The sequence below is a fragment of the Crocuta crocuta genome, unplaced genomic scaffold (genome assembly GCF_008692635.1).
Source record: "Crocuta crocuta isolate KB4526 unplaced genomic scaffold, BGI_CrCroc_1.0 scaffold154, whole genome shotgun sequence".
Lineage (NCBI taxonomy): Eukaryota > Metazoa > Chordata > Mammalia > Carnivora > Hyaenidae > Crocuta > Crocuta crocuta.
This window is the reverse complement of record NW_027530545.1, coordinates 12,132,354-12,150,539: the sequence shown is the minus strand read 5'-3', so window position 1 is coordinate 12,150,539 and position 18,186 is coordinate 12,132,354. Positions and strand designations below refer to the sequence as shown.

The window sequence follows — 18,186 nt, the reverse complement described above, 5'->3', positions numbered from 1 at the left end:
TGTTTGAAGTCTTCCTAATGAAGGATCATGAGGATGAATATTTTAAACAAATGTTCTAGAGAATACAATATGGAGTCAACTGGTAAGCAGTAAGTGGATTACAGAACAGCAATTAAGGCCCAAAGTTGAGAGAGGAAGAATCTGTATTGGAGCAAGAATCAGAATTATATATCTGTTTGTTTGTTTGTGTGTTTATCCATTAGCAATTAAGCAGGTTGAGGAATTTATAGTATATATTATAATGCAATAGGCCACACATAGACTGAAAAATAAGTAAGTAAATTCATTGATGCAGTGGATAAATTATTGTACAGTAAATACAGAAAGAAGTTAGAACCCAATGATGTAAACCAAAGGTACCGCAAGAACAACTAAAGGTAGAGCAAAAAGCTGATTTTAACCCCTCTTGTACCCCAAGCAAAGGGAACCACAATTCTGCAGAATTTTCCAAAAGCTAAAGCCTGAATATTTCTTTTATGATTTCTCAATGCAGAATCATGTTTTGAGGTAGAATATATATAAAGTAAAATCTATGCTTCTGCTTTTTTTCACTCCTCCCCAATTCATACCAAAGCAGAAAGTCAAATCGGAATTCTACAAGAGTGAAATTCATTAAGAGCCCAAAGCTGTGGGGTTCATGTGTACGTCTAAAGATCCTGAAAAGTCACCAAGAGCCAGTTGATTTCACTATGTTCCTTTAAATGTCAGTGATATCTGAGGAAATTCATCCTTGCTCCAAGAGTATGCCTGTGGGAGCGTGGTGGGGTAAAGAGGATATACTTATCACTTCTTTCCTGAGTTTTTACTTCTACAAATTTATTTTGTAGACTATCTCATTCCACTAGAGACTGTCTTTTAACTCCATCAAATCATTATGCTAAACACCAATTCTTTTCTTTTATTCCCACCAAGTGTAATGCGGACAAAAAATTTTCAGTTGAAATTTTAGTAGGAAAAGGTTTACAACGTAGGACAGTAACAGAAACTATCACCAGGCTTCTTTGTCTCTCTCACCTCTCCCCTACTTGCCCATCACTTTCCATCTACAAGAATCTTAACATAGCTTTCATTTCAAAATGATAAACACATTTTGCTTTCTTTCTGTCCCATCTCAACTTAGCTATACAAACGTTAAAGAATGAGCTGTTTCCATCACCTCCCTTTGTGATGGGCATGGAGGCGGCCACTTGTTGGAGTGAGCACTGGGTGTTATGTGGAAACCAACTTGACAATAAACTATTTAAAGAAAAAATAAAGAATGAGTAAGAATAAGTAAATAAGAGTAAGTTTGCAGTGTTTGTTTGACCTTTGTTCCTCTCTGCTCAAAAGATTGAGGGGACAAAAATTTTCCCTCATCTCTTAAATATGCTAAATCATTTTCCAGTTACTAAATAGTTTTCCTGCCCATTCATAGGGAAATAATAGGATCCAGTTGAAAGACTTAGGGTATTTGTCCTTTTAAAAAATGGGGAGATCACTCCATATTTAAGGAATAAGGGATTATCATATTCTTGTGTTGAAAATGTACATGTGTATGTATGTACTTAAATATATATATTTATATATGTAAAGNATATATTCGCGTGCATATATTCATATATTTTAAATATTAAAATAGTGTTTTCAGTTTAATTGTCAAATTAATATTAAATATTAAAATGTTAAAATAATATTTTAAGCATTAAAAATTAAAATTAAATTAACAAGAATTAGGCAAATCCTAAAATTTAATACAAACCAAAACAATATACTGAATGGTATTTTAATGACATAATGAAACCACCCTGAATGGGATAAAGCTGGAACTAATCTAAATAACTTTCAGTACTATGTGCCTGGAGGCATTGATACCTGGTAGCAATAGGCTTATCTAGAGACCAGATTTGGGCTCTAAATTGTCCCCTCTAAAAAGAAACAAAGCTCCTTGGAGGAATGCTGATTGCAGTGCTGATGCTAGAAAAATCCAGGATTAGCCTGGAACATCTTGTGCTAGAAAGTAAGCAAGTGTTCGAAAATAAAATGATGGTGACATGTCAAAAAGACATAGGAGCCAGGTTGAAAGAGCTCCCACTGGCTAATGTAGGACAATTTCAGCACAAAGTTGTCATCCCCTACAATGGGGAAAACTGACCTCTTCTGCTTCCTAAAGAGATTCACTTAGAAGGTCATAATGTCACTAATGGAGCATTCCTGTCAAAAATTCAGAACCTAGGTCAAATCATGTGGAAATATCAGATAATCTTGAGTTGAGGAATATTCTATAACATAACTATTTTGTGCACTTCAAAAATAAGTGTTTTTTAATGTTTATTTATTTATTGTTGAGAGAGAGAGAGAGTGCACAGGGGAGTGGCAGAGAGAGAATGAGACAGAATCCCACGCAGGCTCTGCGCTGTCAGTGCAGAGCCCAGTGCAGGGCTCAGTCTCATGAACCACGAGTTCATAACCTGAGCTGCAATCAAGACTGAGACACTTAACCAACTAAGCCACCAAGGTGCTCCAGAACTATTACTGTTTTAGATGGCAAAGGCAACCAACATACATATGGAAAAATGCTTAATATCACTAATCATTAGAGAAATGTCCATTAAAATGGAGGTTTCTCAAACATTTAGAAATAAAACTACCATATGATCCAGCAACCCATTCCTGTGTGCATAACCAAAAGAATTGAAAACAAGGTTTGAAGAGATATTTGCACATCATATATATAACATATTCACAAGGATCAGAGTCAACATGGCAGAGAAGTAGGGGGACCCGAAATTCCCTCATCCCTCAACCACAGCAGTATTGGGGCCAGGAGACTTAGAATTCTAGCATCTAGGCTATAGAGTGACAGAAATATCTCCAAGGGCCCATGGGACAAGTTGGGGGGCCATAGATGTGTAATTGTGAATTGGCAGAGATATAACAGGTGGCATAGGCATGGAGGGAGGGATTCCCTTCTGTGGAGAGACACAAGGAAGAGAAAGAGAGACTGTGGAAGTGCAGGATTGTATTTGGACAAGAAAAAAAGCATGGACTGAGGAATGGAAAAAAAGGAAAAAGACTCAATTTTTAACTCATTCCAGGGTTGTGGGGCTCTCTCCAGACTGGGGCCTGCTGTCGTGTTTGCACACCTCGGGAGGAGGGGATCCAGTCCTGGGCTCCGTAGTGAGCTCAGAGGCCTAGTTGAAGAAAGCAGTCCCCTCCCTTGAATGCTGTGGGAAGAAAGCATATAGAGACTCCAAGGACAAAAGAGCCTGTAGGTGCCGGGCAGCCAGAGGCCCTCTGTCAGCTGGGGTGGGCCGACACTACCTTGGAACCAGGGCACATGGAGCAGGATGCATAAGACATCAGAGTTTGGATCCTAACCAAGGACCTGGGAGGCACGGGAGACTGCGGAACAGGACAGACCTTCCTGCTCATGCCTGCGTGGCGCTGTGAGGATATCCTGAACAGAGTGGTTTGGGTCACCCAGTCCAGGCAGGAGAGATTGGGGTGTTGCAATTTTTCTCTCCATCACCAACAAGTTGGGGCTTCAGGGAACAGACAACAGGTTCACAGTGAAGGCAGGACCCACCTCCACCAAACCACACCCCGCCGTGTCTGCTAAGTGCATATCTAACAGAGCAAGCTGGACACTGACTGAACCAGATAGCTCCTCCTCCAGACCAGCACAGCCACTGGTTCCAAGGCAGCATCAGATATGGGTCCAATGGTTTTGCATTTTGTGACATGATTCTTGGTCAATTCTTACATTTTTTTTTTTCTTCTTTTTCTTCCTCTTATTTCTTCCCTTCTGTATTCTGGTTATTCTAGTTACTGGTTTATTTAAGCAGACATTTTTAATCTATTCTTTTTACACCTCTTCTGATAGCTCCTTCTTTATTTTCCTCTCTCTCTCTCTCTGGATTCAGTGGTATAGTTTCTCTGATGCTCTGCCTGGTCTATTTTTTTTTCTTCTTTTCTTTTCCTCTGCCCCTGTCATTTCTCTTTTTTATGGGATAAGGCTTCTTCCACCACCACCCTCTTTTTAAAAATTTTTTCCAGGGTTACTTCAATGAACAAATCAAACACACCTGGCAGAAGGTTCAAACCACCACTACGAGCAGGGAGATAAAGCAACCAGGGCCACAACAACAGAAAGTATGCAACGAACTCCAAAAACACCTCTTGAAGAGCCAAGCCCTAGACAGGGTATGACCCCTTATTAGTATAGTAGTGGTCACAGGTGCAAGATACATAATAAGCTATTAAGACACAAAAAGGAGAGAAAACTAGCCAAAATGATGAAATGGATGGAAAATTTCTCCTTAAAAGAAGTTCCAGGAAGAAACAATAGCTGGAGAATTGCTCAAAACAAATACAAACACAATATCTGATCTCACAGAATGGGAGAATTTATCTGCAAATGACTTCTGAGATAAAGGGTTAGGATCCAAAATCTATAAGGAACTTACCAAACTCAACACCTGAAAAACAAAATCCAGTGAAGAAATGGCAGAAGGCATGAATAGACACTTTTCCAAAAGAGACATCCAAATGGCCAACAGACATATGAAAGTGGGTAATGGGAGGATGGTATTTGTTGGGATGAGCACTGGATGTGGTATGCAAGAGATAAAGCATGGGAATCTACCCCAAAACTCAAGAGCATACTGTATACGATGTATGTTAGCTAACTTGACAATACCTTCTATTTAAAAAAAAGAAGAAGAAGAAGAAGAAGAAGAAGAATGCACATGACAGACAGACTGTTGAATCTAAACTTATTGAATCTAAATTCCATTGGGGCAGGGGCAATAATTTTTATATTTCTTGAAAAAAATGTTTTCAATGAATAGGGCAATATATAACACAAAATGGTTAAAATCTGGACATTTATCTTTCAAAAAATATTTTGAGAAATGAAACTACTTTTGTCATTATTAAAACTACATTCTTCACAAAAAAATAATAATATAACCACAATAGTCAAAAGGTGGATACAACCCCATATCCATCAGTAGATGAATGGATAAACAAAATGTGATATATACACACAATAGACTATTGTTAAGTCATAGAAAGAAAGGAAATTTACACATGTTACAACATAGATAAACCTTTTGGACATTATTATACATAAAATAAGCCAGTACAAAAAAATATGTTCCAACTTTTATAAGGTATCTAAAGTAGTCAGATTCATAACAGGAAGGAGAATGGTGATGGTCAGGTGTTTGGGGGAGGTGGAAAAGGAAAGTTGTTCAAGTAGTATTGAGTTCAAGATTGCAAGATGAAAAAGTTTTGGAGAATTGTTCAACAACAATAAGTATATGCTTAACACTGCTGAGCTCTACACTTAAAATTGATTAAGATGTTAAGTTTTCTGTTACATGTTTTTACTACACACACAAACACACATAAAAAATGAAGAAGAAGGGGTGCCTGGGTGGCTCAGTCGGTTAAGCATACGACTTCAGCTCAGGTCATGATGTCATAGTTCGTGGGTTCGAGCCCCGCGTCGGGCTCTGTGCTGACAGCTAGCTCAGAGCCTGGAGCCTGCTTCAGATTCTGTGTCTCCCTCTCTCTCTGACCCTCCCTTTGCTCACACTGTCTCTTTCTCTCTCAGAAATAAGTAAAACACTTAAAAAAATTTAAAAAAAGAATACCTCTGTGAATTTAACAATGAGGGAGAAATTCTGATTTAGAGAAAAGTGAATGGGTTACAGGAATTTTAGTTTCTAAATGAATTTTAATCACCAACTGGCAAAATGGCGTTTGCTTACAGTGAGCTCTTATATTTTTCTCAGAAAAACTGAAAGTACTATATACAGAGGATAGGAAATTCTCTGTCCATTACTAGGAAAGTTTTCTAATAACCAGAATATATACTTCACAGGAAAGAGAGAACAGTTTATTTAAATACAGCCTTGTAACTTATTGACACATTAATTTGTTTTGTTCTCCTTGCTATAGAAGCGAAGGAAAAGGAGAAGAAAGGAGGAGGTAAGGAAAAAGAAGTGAGAAGAAGGGAGTGGGGAAGAGATGGAGGGAAGGCAAGGGGAGAGGGGCTGGGGAGAAAGGAGGAGAGGAGAAGGGTAGAGGGAATGAGAATGGGGAGGGAGGGTAAATAAAACCGAAGGGAAGGGGGAGAGAAGGAGAGAGTGAAGGTAGGGAAGGGAGGAGGAGGGGAGAAAAGAAAGGGGAAGGGAAAGGGCGGAGAAGAGAGAATTTTTAGTGTGTGTATGTTCTGTTCTTTACATTTTTCTCTATCCATATAAAGAAGATTCTGCAATCCTTAGCTTCAGGATAGAAATTGCTTAGTGAGACCATCCTAACCTGGCTTTTAAGAAAACTTATGTTATTTTATACTGGTTTGCCCCAAGAAGAGGGGGAAAGAGCTTTCAGGTCCATAGGGTGATGGTATGGGGAAAGGAGAGTAGAAGGGAAGAGAGAAGGAAGGTAATAGGCTTATCTGCCAGAGACTGAAACTACGCAGGTCATCCCTGGTGGCAAGGCCCAGGGAAAAACCTGTGGGAAAAGACTGCAAGGCAGTCAGAAGAACCCCCTGAAGAATTCTTCTTCTCTACTTAGTCTGTGCCTTTTACTGCCACTTATGCTGTTAGTCTATTCTAGGGTTAATATGAAACCAGAATTGCCCCAAGTTTCCCCCTCATCCTCCAAAATGGAATGTACCTAAATATCATGCCCATCCCCTCAATCAGATGTTGTCTAATGAATATTTGTAGCAATTAGCAAAATTGGAGACAGTCCTGTATTCATGGGGCCTATAAGAGACCTAGAATTCATTTTTGCTGTACGGGTCTAATTGCCAGTAAGAATACATATTATGCCACAAGCAGAGACAAAAACAAGACTTACTAGTTTTGGAGGACTTTCTCAGAAAAGTGTTAGAGAAATATTTGTCTGCTGATCTCAAATCTGAAGGCAACTTATGATTGTTCTGGCCAAAGAATGAGATCGGTAAATGCAGAGACCAAATTCTAGTTGATCCACATAAAACATTTCCATATGACATCTATGATAAATATTGACATTGTTCTTTCATAGTAAGGGGTTGTGAGAGTCTATTACTTGTACCGCAGGTACAATTATATCCTGTTTTTGTATGCCTGCTGAATGTAAACAATTAAAGGGCACTGTGTTCTCATGTATTCTGGCAATATGCTTCACTTATCCTTAGATACCCTTCCATATGTAGTAAAGAATATGTAGAACTTTGTTATGACTACCTGGTTAAATTTTATTGGTTGAAGTGGAAATCATGTATTGTGAAATCACTGTTGCCAAGAAAACTTAGAAATGTTAAGTCCCATGACTGTATTCAAAAAATGTAAATTGTTTAAGCATGATTGCTTGGCTTTGCTATATAAAAACCCTAAGCTGAAAAATAAATTTGAGCAGTCCACCTAAAGAGTCTGGCTCCGTGTCTTCTTTGCCGACTCCAACCCTCACTCTCCGGGTCAACCCTGGTTTGCAGAGGCCAGACCCCTGCACTTATCTCAAAGCATTTTGTTGTGCTTAAAACATCTGGGAAAGGAGAGTCCCAATAATGACTCAAGAATAATTCGCGCTCTACAGATGTGATAATTGAGATCCTAAAATGTTGTTAATTTATAAATAAAATAATTAGAGATTTTCTATATACTGTAGGGAAGGAAATTCTAATTCTTCCTCAACCTTTGAGTTCTTAGGTGGTACCCCTACAATAAAAGATTAACAAGAGGAAAAGCAAGTTTATTAATATGAATGTCTGTGTATACACGGGAGATACCCACGAATAAATGAGTGACACCCACGGGTAGCTTTTATTAGAAGGGGAGGGAAGATGTATGTCTCTTAGGGAAGAGTAAGTGACTATTAGGAAAGATGAATGGGCCCTGAGAAGTGTGGGTAAGAGATATGATACTTAGTGACAAAGTTGGTCAGCCTATGGACTTCTAGTCCCCTCTCCTGTGACAAGAGTCAATCTTCCCTGGTTGAGGAAACTCACAAGGACAGAATTGATAACAACTGACTTCCTTTTGGGGGAATCTGTCTTCAGGCAGATAAGAGATCAGGGACAGCCTCTCCCTGCATTTGCTGTTTTTTAAGTGTCTCCAGCTCAAGATAATCAATATACCACAGAGACATATTGTGGTGGCAAGTTCTGAACACCTGCAGTCATATTTTTGGGGTGGCACATTCTGCTATCCTTCAACACCCGAGTCTAAGACTGCAGTTTATCAGTTCCTCCCCAACTGGCCCCTGAGGTTGAGGTTTTCTTTCACTTCTACAGAACACTTTTATTAATAGTAGGACCTGAATTAGCTGCTGAGCTGCCGAGCAGCAGCTCTGTGTTCAATCTCATTACCCATTTCTACTCATGGAACATTTAACACTGGGATGTCATAGTTGGGTGTGTAGCCTTGGAGTCTTATAAACACAATTTGCTGCACTGAATTTAATTTGGTAAATAATACAGCGAGCACCCAGTGAAGTCTACTATTGGCCTGGCACTGTCTTAGCCATGTTGAATAAGCCCTGAAGAATAGAATAATTTAAGGATTACTACTTGGAAGAAAAGAACTTCCCTTATATCCTTAATCATCAATTTTGATGGAAGAAACTGAATCCTTTTTGAAAAAAGTAACTAATTTAACATATTTATTTAGCTCCATTCAGGGGCAAGGTGCTAAGGAGGGTAAAATCAAGTCTCTACCTTTTAGAGATTTATCATGTTGTAGGCAAGATGCAATATATGGAAATTAATAGACAATTGAATTGATAACAACAGTTTATCTTGGCAGCATGTTTCTTCTTCCTCTTTCCAAAAAAGAAGAAATGGAAGCTCAATTTCTTCTTTGTTTTCCCTCCACAGCTGACCCTGCAGTGGACCCTGTTTCTACCACTCCCTCCATGGCTTAATATTTCACAATTCCTTTATATTTTTAGGGACTTATGTTAATATTATGAAAATTTTCCTCATCATTATACCCCTGGCATATAATTGTGCCTGATGCAAAGAATATGCTTAATACCTTTTTAATGAATGAAGAATTAAAAACAAGATAACAGACCCGTAATGCAGACACTTACGCCAAGCTCCACATCACCACACTGACACTTATTTATAATTTTGGCTTTCCCAGAAATGGAATATTAAACCAGTAATCAGGAATCACCTGGTCAACAGTAATTAGATAATGCACTTGAAAACCCTTGTCATGCCCTAACGGAAAGTGACTTCGCCATAACTAATCTACCATTTTTATCTAATATAGCATCCTTGTTCCTGCTTCCTTATTTCTGTAAGCATCTTTCATTTTGCACAACTCTGAGGTGCAGCTTTCTATCTACTAGATTGACTGTTTCCCAATTTATAAAGTACTGAATAAAGCCAGTAAGATCTTTAAATTTTACTGAGTTGAATTTTTGCTTTTTTAGTAGAAGGTAACAAATTTAAAAAGATCTACAAAACAAGAGAAATAAGATGTAGCTGGGGCACCTGGGAAGCTCAGTGAATTGAGTATCCAACTTGAGCTCAGGTCATGATCTCACTGCTAGTGAGTATTACTCTGTCATTGGACTCTACTGACAGTGCAGAGCCTGCTTGGGAGATTCTCTCTTCTTATCTCTCTGCCCCTCCCCTGCTTGTGCTCTCTTTCTCTCTTGCTCCCTTCCCCTCCCCGCCCCCAAAAAGATAAATTTTTTAAAAATAGAGATTTTGTAGGAAAGAGGTGGGGCAAGAAAATTACTGGCAAAAGAAAAGATTGTTTCTAACAAGACCACCTTCCTTTATGAGGAAAGAAGATTTATTATAGGGCAGATTAATATTTTGATGGAATGGTTTTTAACACTACTATCAAAAGATTTTAGAAAAGGCAATGTGCAAATAAGTCCTACTCTGTCAATCTGTAGCTCTGTTTCTGTATCAGTATCCACAGTCAGTAGTTAAAGGAGTAGGATTCTTCACCAAAACTGACACAGACTCCAGCCCAGGCTAACTTCCTGGATGTTAGAACCTGTCAAATCCTCGAAAGTTCATACATCCCAAGAAATAAACAAAATAGAAAAAAAAAAATGCAAATTTTGAGATACCCAAATTGGGTTCAAAGGTTTACTCTTTCAAGTTAATAATATAGGAATACAGTACTCACATTATAGGATTATTATAAGGGTAGGATAGATGAAATGCAATATATTTTATTTTCACTTTCAATTACTTGTATTAAATTAATTTCATGTGTTTTATCCTCCTCTCTTGGACACTGGAGGGCAATACTTTTTGATAATTCAGAGAAAAAAGAATGTATTATTTACTGACTTATGTGTCTTGGTATGCTGGCTTTCCACATGCATTGTTTTATATTTTAGTAATCATGCGAGAAGGTAATTTTATGTCTATTTGATAGATGAGATACTGAGTTTCAGGGTGCGTTAGGTAAATTGTCCTGAGTTATATAGTGAACACATGGTAGAGGTGATTGAATCAAATAATGTTTTACTTGGTGTGTTTGGGTGCTCAAAAAGGCATCGGGAAAAGGGATTCAATTATTCAGGCCCAGTCCCTGTCTTTAGTTTTCACTCTGAAACTCTTTTCTCTTTGATTTTATACTTACAAGTATATTCACCTCCTAGACCCAAGCTCAGGGATCAGCATAAAGAGACAACAGAGATAGAACAATAGACAGATCATAGGCTTAAAGGAAGAATTTGCATTTATAAAGATTTCGAGGCTAATTTCCACTTTATCTGCAAACTGTCTTTCTTCTTTGATTGTCTTGTTAACTAAGTAAATTGATAATCTAGAAGTTTGGGTTTTTTTTAATGCACCTATTGGGCAATGAAGTATATTCTAGAATTGAGAACCTATTTTAAACTTTTGACTAAAAGTGTTAATCTGTTAAATGTCAAACTCTGTTTTCAGACTAGAAACTCACAATGCATTAGACCATGGGGCGTGGCTTCAAAAGCCAAGTTTCCCTTATTTTGAGACTTGGGAAAGAATTTCTCTCCAGTCCTTACTAGTGTATTCTGGAGCCCAAACCACGAAGAAATGCATTCGCATTTCTTTGGAAGTGAGCTCCAGCGCAAACTCATTGGTATCGCTCACACACAAACAAGGATACTCTATTTACTCAGTAGGATCATTATAGCATATATATACCTTTTTTTGCCCAAAGTTCTAAGGAGTTGGAAGGCAAAGAAATTAGAGTTCAGTGTTTAGAGTTGCTTAGGGGACAAAGCCCTAAATAAGCCCCTCCTGTTTGAAATAGAGAGCCAGAGCCGCCTGTTGCTTAGGTGTTTGTCATTGAGCGGAGATTTACTATCAGTTGAGAGAAAGGGGGAGGAACTAAAGTTGGCTCACAGATTCGCAGCTGGGTGGAGTTTAAGCAGAAGTGCCTGGAGTTTCTCACTCTGAGTTCTGACCTGTAAATCTGCAAGGAAACTTTGAGAGTTTTCCTTTTTCCTTCTCTTTCTTTCTTTCTTTTTTCTTTTCTTTTCCTTTTTTTTTTTTTAGAGGAGGCAGGGAGCTGTGGATCCATCCCATCGTCGGAATCCTAGCTGGTAAGCACAGAGACACAGATAAAACACTGTACACAATTATAGAGTCAGTGATTGTTCCAGAGGAAAATTCTCTCTGCTAGAATCCTTGTTACAATGTGTCAGAGGTTTTTTTTCTCTTATTTCTCCAAATTGTCGTCATAAATATGACAGAGTCCGCTAATGCCCTCCTCTCGTTTAAAATGTTTGATTATATAAAGAGATTTTCACCAATGTAGTGAAAAAGAATTGCTGTCAATAGTATGGTGCAATTCATTTACTAAAAGATGATTATATTTGACTAATTAAAGTAATCCTGCAGTTACTTGAGTTTAAGTGGCAAGATTAGATAAAAGTTCACATCTTTAAATAAGCATGAGGTCCTCTGTTTTCTGGTAATTCTAGTTGTCTTGTGGTGCTATTAATCATATTAAATATTTGGGGAAGTGAAAATGTCTATTTCATGAGCAGGGTTTCTTCCCCTTTCATTTTATGAAAGATTTGCCTAAGAATGGAGAGTTAATACACTTTTTTTTAAATAAGTAGTTTTTTTTTTCTTTCCTGCTTTATTTTGACAGGGGTGGGATTTTTTTTTTTTGGTAGTAACATTGAAGCAAATGCATTGGTCTTAATAATGTGAAACTCAACATGTAGCTCATAATCCTTGATATGAAACTCAGTTGTGATAATGATGTCACTCATTTCTCAAACAATGATACATTTAAAGAACATTGCTCTGTGCGCATATATTAAACAATAATTTATTTCTTTTTCAATGAAATGCCATGCGCTTTCTTTATAATTTGCTTTGTCAGGTTCTAAACTTTGAACTCATGTGCTTAATTGGCTCATTTCAGGCATGAAAACTGAAGCTGTGTAAAGATTAACCACTGAGTATTCAATAGTCATTTATTTAACTATTTAAGCTTAGTCCTGTGGGTGACTGTAAGATCCTGAATTCCATGACTCCCTAAAAACAATCAACTTTTTTTATTTAAAAAATGTTTTTAATGTTGTATTTATTCCTGAGAGCAGAGAGAGACCGAGCATGAGTTGGTAGGGGCAGAGAAAGAGACCTAGAATCTGAAGCAGGCTCCGGACTCTGAGCTGTCAGCACAGAGCCCTATGTGGGACTCGAACCCACGAACTGTGAGATCATGACCTGAGCCAGTCAGACACCTGACTGAGCCACCCAGTGCCCCCAAACAATCATTTTTCATAAAAGTTTGAGCTTTAAAGTTGTAGCTGTCTAAATAAAATTGACAAAACACAGTTTTTAAAATTTCAAAAGCTAACATGAGGTTAAAATGGCAATTTTCATCACAGGGCGTTAATATTTAAAGATAACACGAGCATACCTTTTATCTCTTTATAAAGGAACTTACCTAATTAATTTCATTTGATCCTCCAAAGAAAGTAGAACTGAAATTAGTTTTATATAACATTTCAGAACAGAAAAGTTAGGTGGCTCGCCTAATACCAAATGTGTATATAATACACATTCCACCTTCTTAATAAAATTAATATTAAATATGTGACATACACAATTTGTAGTTTTTAACTTGGATTAAATTTTTTGATTTCACAATAAGGGCTTGACAGTTTACTTGAAAATGCTAAACCCACATAAGGCATCAAATTATGGCTTGTGAAGCACTAATTGTCTTAGATGGCAGAATGAGTGCAGACTGAAGCAGCAATTAATATGAGTTAATAAATCGCTTCCTTGGAGTGAGGGCACTGTGGTATTATGGGCACTGAAGACTGTATTAGCCTCTGGTGACGGCTGTGCCTGAGAGGCCAGGTGTGTTCTCTCAGAAAGACTATTTTGCCAGCAGGTATCTCACTGTCAGTTCAGGTGAGGTTGTGACATCTGCCTGACCAGGACTGTATTGGAAGAACTGATTAAAAAGAGTAGATAGATTCATTGCCTTCAGTATTTTGCAGACTGAGTACAGGGCTGAAAAAAATCATGAAGGGGTGGAAAAAAGGGATCAGCCAAAGAGACATTTTTCAAAAATCATAAAACAAGATGAAAGGAAAAAAATTGAGAGGGCCAGGAATTCTGCTCTGTATGTTCTACCCGCAGAGTTTTATTTGACTGAGTTCCTCAAGTGAAGTAGAGTCCCAAACAGAGAGCTTTGTTACCCTAATACCTTTTTATTTCTACTCTGTTGATTCCAGAGTTTGGTCTGGAAATGGGAGGAAGTTATTCTGATCCCTCAGGATTGTTACAGGGATTAAATAAGAAACAAATATAAACAAGCTAATGAATGAATATGAATATCTATTTTAATAAAGAAAGTTGGATTTTACTGGGAATATAATGGTAGCAAACTAATCTGTATATTTATTTAGGTAACCTAGTTAGAGTTTATAGTCAGCCCCAATGAACCTTCCAAATGCTTACTTGGGGCACCTGGGTGGCTCAGTCAGTTAAGCATCGACTTCGGCTCAGGTCATGATCTCACAGCTCATGGGTTCGAACCCTGCATTGGACTCTGTGCTGACAGCGTAGAGCCTGGAGCCTGGTTTGGATTCTGTGTTTCCCTCTCTCTCTGCCCCTCCCCCACTCACACTCAGTCTCTGTTTTTTCAAAAATAAAACATCAAAAAAATTAAAAATAAATAAAAAGGAGCACTGACTCTCCAAAGACATTCCTAAATATAAGGCAAGCTCTCTTGATTCTTAGTCTCATTGAAAGTGTTTTTAACTTCCATGTGGTTGGAATAAGAATGGTATCCTCTGTGAACAGTCATTAATCATGTGAAATAATTCAAGCTACTTTGTGCATTCTTGTTCAACTGCTGTTTTAGGGGAACACTCTATCTAAAAGCCACTGCTAAGGAATGGAATGGCTACAAAGATAAATTAAACAAGATTCAGGCCCCCAGGTAGAATACAGTTTAGTAGGGTAGACCAGCAACTCAATCAAGCCATGGTAAGTAATAGGTTTATAGTAAAGACACACTTGATAGGCAGAAAATAACTTCTGGGATTTTTAGAAGAGCCAAGTAGGTGGTCATCCAGACCTTACACATAATTTGTTGCATGGAAGGATTTGGTGACTCTCCAGACTGGCCTGTCCTGGACCTTTCAGGGGACATGGCTATTCTATCACCTGTTGTTGCATAACTAAGTTGATTCTTACTTGCTATTGAAATCACTTCATACTTTAGCAACCAGTGGCTCTGTTTAACTTTAAAAAAATGAGTCACTCCTGACAGTACTCCTTCTACACCCAACCATTTTATCATTGCTTTCTATGATTTTTTAAATTTTTGCTCCTATTTCTTTTTTTTTTTTTTAAATGTTTTATTTATTTCTAGGAGAGAGAGAGACAGCGCGAGCAGGGGAAGGTCAGAGAGAGAGGGAGTCACAGACTGAAATAGGCTCCAGGCTCCGAGCTGGCAGTTAGCACAGAGCCTGACGTGGGGCTCGAACCCACGAACTGTGAGATCATGACCTAAGTGAAAGTCGGCCGCTTAACCGACTAAGCCACCCAGGCGCCCTGTTCCTATTTCTAACTGCATAAATAATTGTATCTCCTATCTCCAGTTCCTGCAAGAATTTGATTAGATGCCCAGCTAAATATCATCATGCCTGTTTGGCTAAAGCATTCACAGCAAGTCCCTCGCAGACCACTGAAAGAACAGCTGCATTGTCTCCCGTGGGTCAAGTGTCCTGTAGGGGTCTAATCCAGTGTGCAGCCAGGCAGTTGGTCATGTCAAGTGTTAGAGGCACAGTTGTCTCTTGTCAAAAGGCAGGTTATTTCATCAGGAGGCAATAAGGAGGAATCCATGTGGAATCAAGTTGTAGGCATGGAAACCCGTTTAAGCTTTCCCAAACATGTATGCATCTAAATAATTATAGTGTCTGACAATATGCATTACTTATCAATTAAGATGTGCTCTTAAGTGTTACATGTATCCAAAGGAAAAAAACCTACGTTTAGCTGGGACAGCATGACAAGACTTCTAGGGTACAAAAAGTAACATTGGAACTAGGCCTTTGAAGGTGACTCGGATATGAAATGTGTATGAAGGGAAGTAGAGCATTTTATTTTATTTTATTTTACTATCTTATTTTATTTTTAATGTTTATTTTTGAGAGACAGAGAGACCGAGTGCAGGCAAGGGTGGGGCAGAGAGAGAGGAGACACAGAACCCAAAGCAGGCTCCAGACTCTGAGTTGTCAGCACAGAGCCTGATGCGGGGCTGGAACTCACGAGCTGTGAGATCATGACCTGAGCTGAAGTCAGATGCTTAACTGACTGAGCCACCCAGGTGCCCCAGGAAGTACAGCATTTTAGGCAAAGGGAAGGACGTGAGAATGACATGAAAAATCACACAGAAAAGTTCATGAAAAAGACAATAATTTAGTATGGTCACATATTGACAGAACAATCAACACCAATGTTGAAATCACTGACTTTTGTACAAGAATGGACTGGAGCAATTTGTAATCATTATTGACATCAAAGCTAAGAACATTTTCATATCAAGATCAGTATCCTTCTTTGAGAATATACAGAACAGCTCATCAGGGAGACCACTCAGTTGAGAAACGAAGAGCTCAAATAAATAAGCAGAAGAATTTAAGTTTAGAGAACAGGAAGTATGCTTGTTTTACTGACATTGTACAACATTCAGACATGTTTATTGCCTAACACTGGGGGTGTTGGTTAGGGTGGGAGAAGAAAGTGTGATGAGTAAAAGACAGATGATTGAGTTGAGATTTGAGAGCCTCCTCTCTGTTAGTTTTAGTTGGTTCTTAGGATTTCTAGGCTATAAGTATAGTCTATGAGTTGAAAAACATCAAGCTTATATCTTGTGATGTAATTTTCTTCTGAGCTATAGAACGTAACATCCAATGGCCAGTTTGATATTTCTACTTCAAACTTCATGTGCCCTACATAGAACTTTGGTTTCTCTCTTCAAAATTTTTCTTCCCTGGGTGTTTCTTATTTCACCACTTCCAACATATTTGCCCAGATCCCACACCAGAGAAAAATCTATTTGCATTTTCTCCAAAATATATAATGAATCCACACTTTTCTCTACTCTTCATCACAGTTAATCCATCATCACTTTCCCCCTGAACTACTAAAATAGCCTTACTTTGCCTCTCTTTTTCAACTCTTCTAATTCATCAGAGAGCAGAAAAAGTGATTTTTATTTTGTGCAAAATTATATCATATCATTTTCCTACCTCAAGTCTCTCCAATAATTTCCCATTAAACTTAGAAGAATATTCAAACTCCATTCTAGCTTCAAGGTTCTTCATAATTAACTTCTGCCTCTGCCTCTTTTACCTCATAGTCTCTCGTTCTGACTGCTTCCCTTAGTGCGTTAGCTGAACAGGCCAAGACCGTCTCCACCACAGGATCTGTGTACTTGCAGTCATCTTCTCTAGTTCTTGGTCCTCACATGTTTGACTCCATAACATGACTCAGATATGCATGTATATCCCTGCCTCAGAGAGATGCACTTACCTGACCCTCTCCCTGAGGAAGCCATTCCATACCTCAATGACTCTCTTTCCCATTACTCTGCTCTGTTTACTCCTAGCTGTTGAAAGGATCTGAAATTACATATTTTAAAATTATGTTTTCATTTTCCACTAAAAATTTATTACTTATACACCATCTTTTTCACTGTTCTATCAGTGCTCTGAACTACATGGTTGATGTTCAAAAAGTACTGTTGAAAGGTAAGTAAATGGAGGCATGTATAAGTGGAGCAACAGAAGTATAAACTTGTAAATCAAGCTCTATTTTTTTTTCTCTGATACTATTCTTGCTCAATTTCAAAGAAACCTAAACCTTTGGGAAATATGAATAAATCGATACAAAGAAAACTTGGGTAAAGTTTAAGTATATATATAGTTAAATTTCCATTGTTATTTTTCCCCTCCAGAAAATTGAGCTTTCTTTCTAAAATTGTGGGAAATTTAAATGATGATTACACAGAGCAGGATGTGGTTTCACAAAATATCACAGGGCCCTGTTTTCTTCTAAGATGGAATTTATAGTTATGTGAGAGAAGTTTCTCGTTATGAGCGGCAGGAACAGCTCTTTGGTCTTCCTATGGCAAAAATCAACATTACTTAAGGTAAACTTACCTTTTTCATTCACAATAAAAACTTTATTAAGGTTTTATTGCATATATGTCCCTAATTTTAAAACTATGATCTAAGGGGCACCTGGATGGCTCAATAAGTGTCTGACTTCAGCTCAGGTCATGATCTCCCAGTATGTGAGTTCGAGCCCCATGTGGGGTTCTGTGCTGATAGCTTGGAGCCTGGAGCCTGCTTCAGATACTGTATCTCCCTCTCTCTCTGCCCTTCCCCCTCCCCAACTCATGCGTAGTCTCTTTCTCTCAAAAATAAATAAACATTAAAAACTTAAAAAAAAATTTTTAATGTCTATTTATTTATTTTGTGTGTGTGAGAGAGAGAAAGAGTGTGAGCAGGAGAGGGTCAGAGAGAAGGAGACACAGAATCCAAAGCAGGCTCTCGGCTCTGAGCTTTTAGCAGAAGAGCCCAATGCAGGGCTTGAACTCACGAATCACGAGATCATGACCTGAGCCCAAGTCGGTTGCTTAACCAAGTGAGCCACCCAGGCTCTGCCAAAAGAGCTTTTTTTTTTTTTTTTTTTTTTTAAATTTT

General features: G+C 38.2%; 1 protein-coding gene across 2 annotated transcripts in view; it reads left to right on the top strand.

Moving 5' to 3' along the window:
* KYNU (kynureninase) overlaps nt 1–18,186 on the top strand; it is a 133,861-nt gene that overhangs the window by 7,476 nt on the left and 108,199 nt on the right. The window contains exon 1 of one of the 2 annotated variants that reach the window (XM_077767839.1): nt 11,429–11,541. The exons of the other annotated variant lie outside the window; for it this stretch is intronic. The gene's annotated coding sequence lies outside the window, so the exon portion shown is untranslated. Of the gene's footprint in view, nt 1–11,428; nt 11,542–18,186 lie in introns of those variants that run through there. 2 annotated transcript variants of the gene reach the window in all.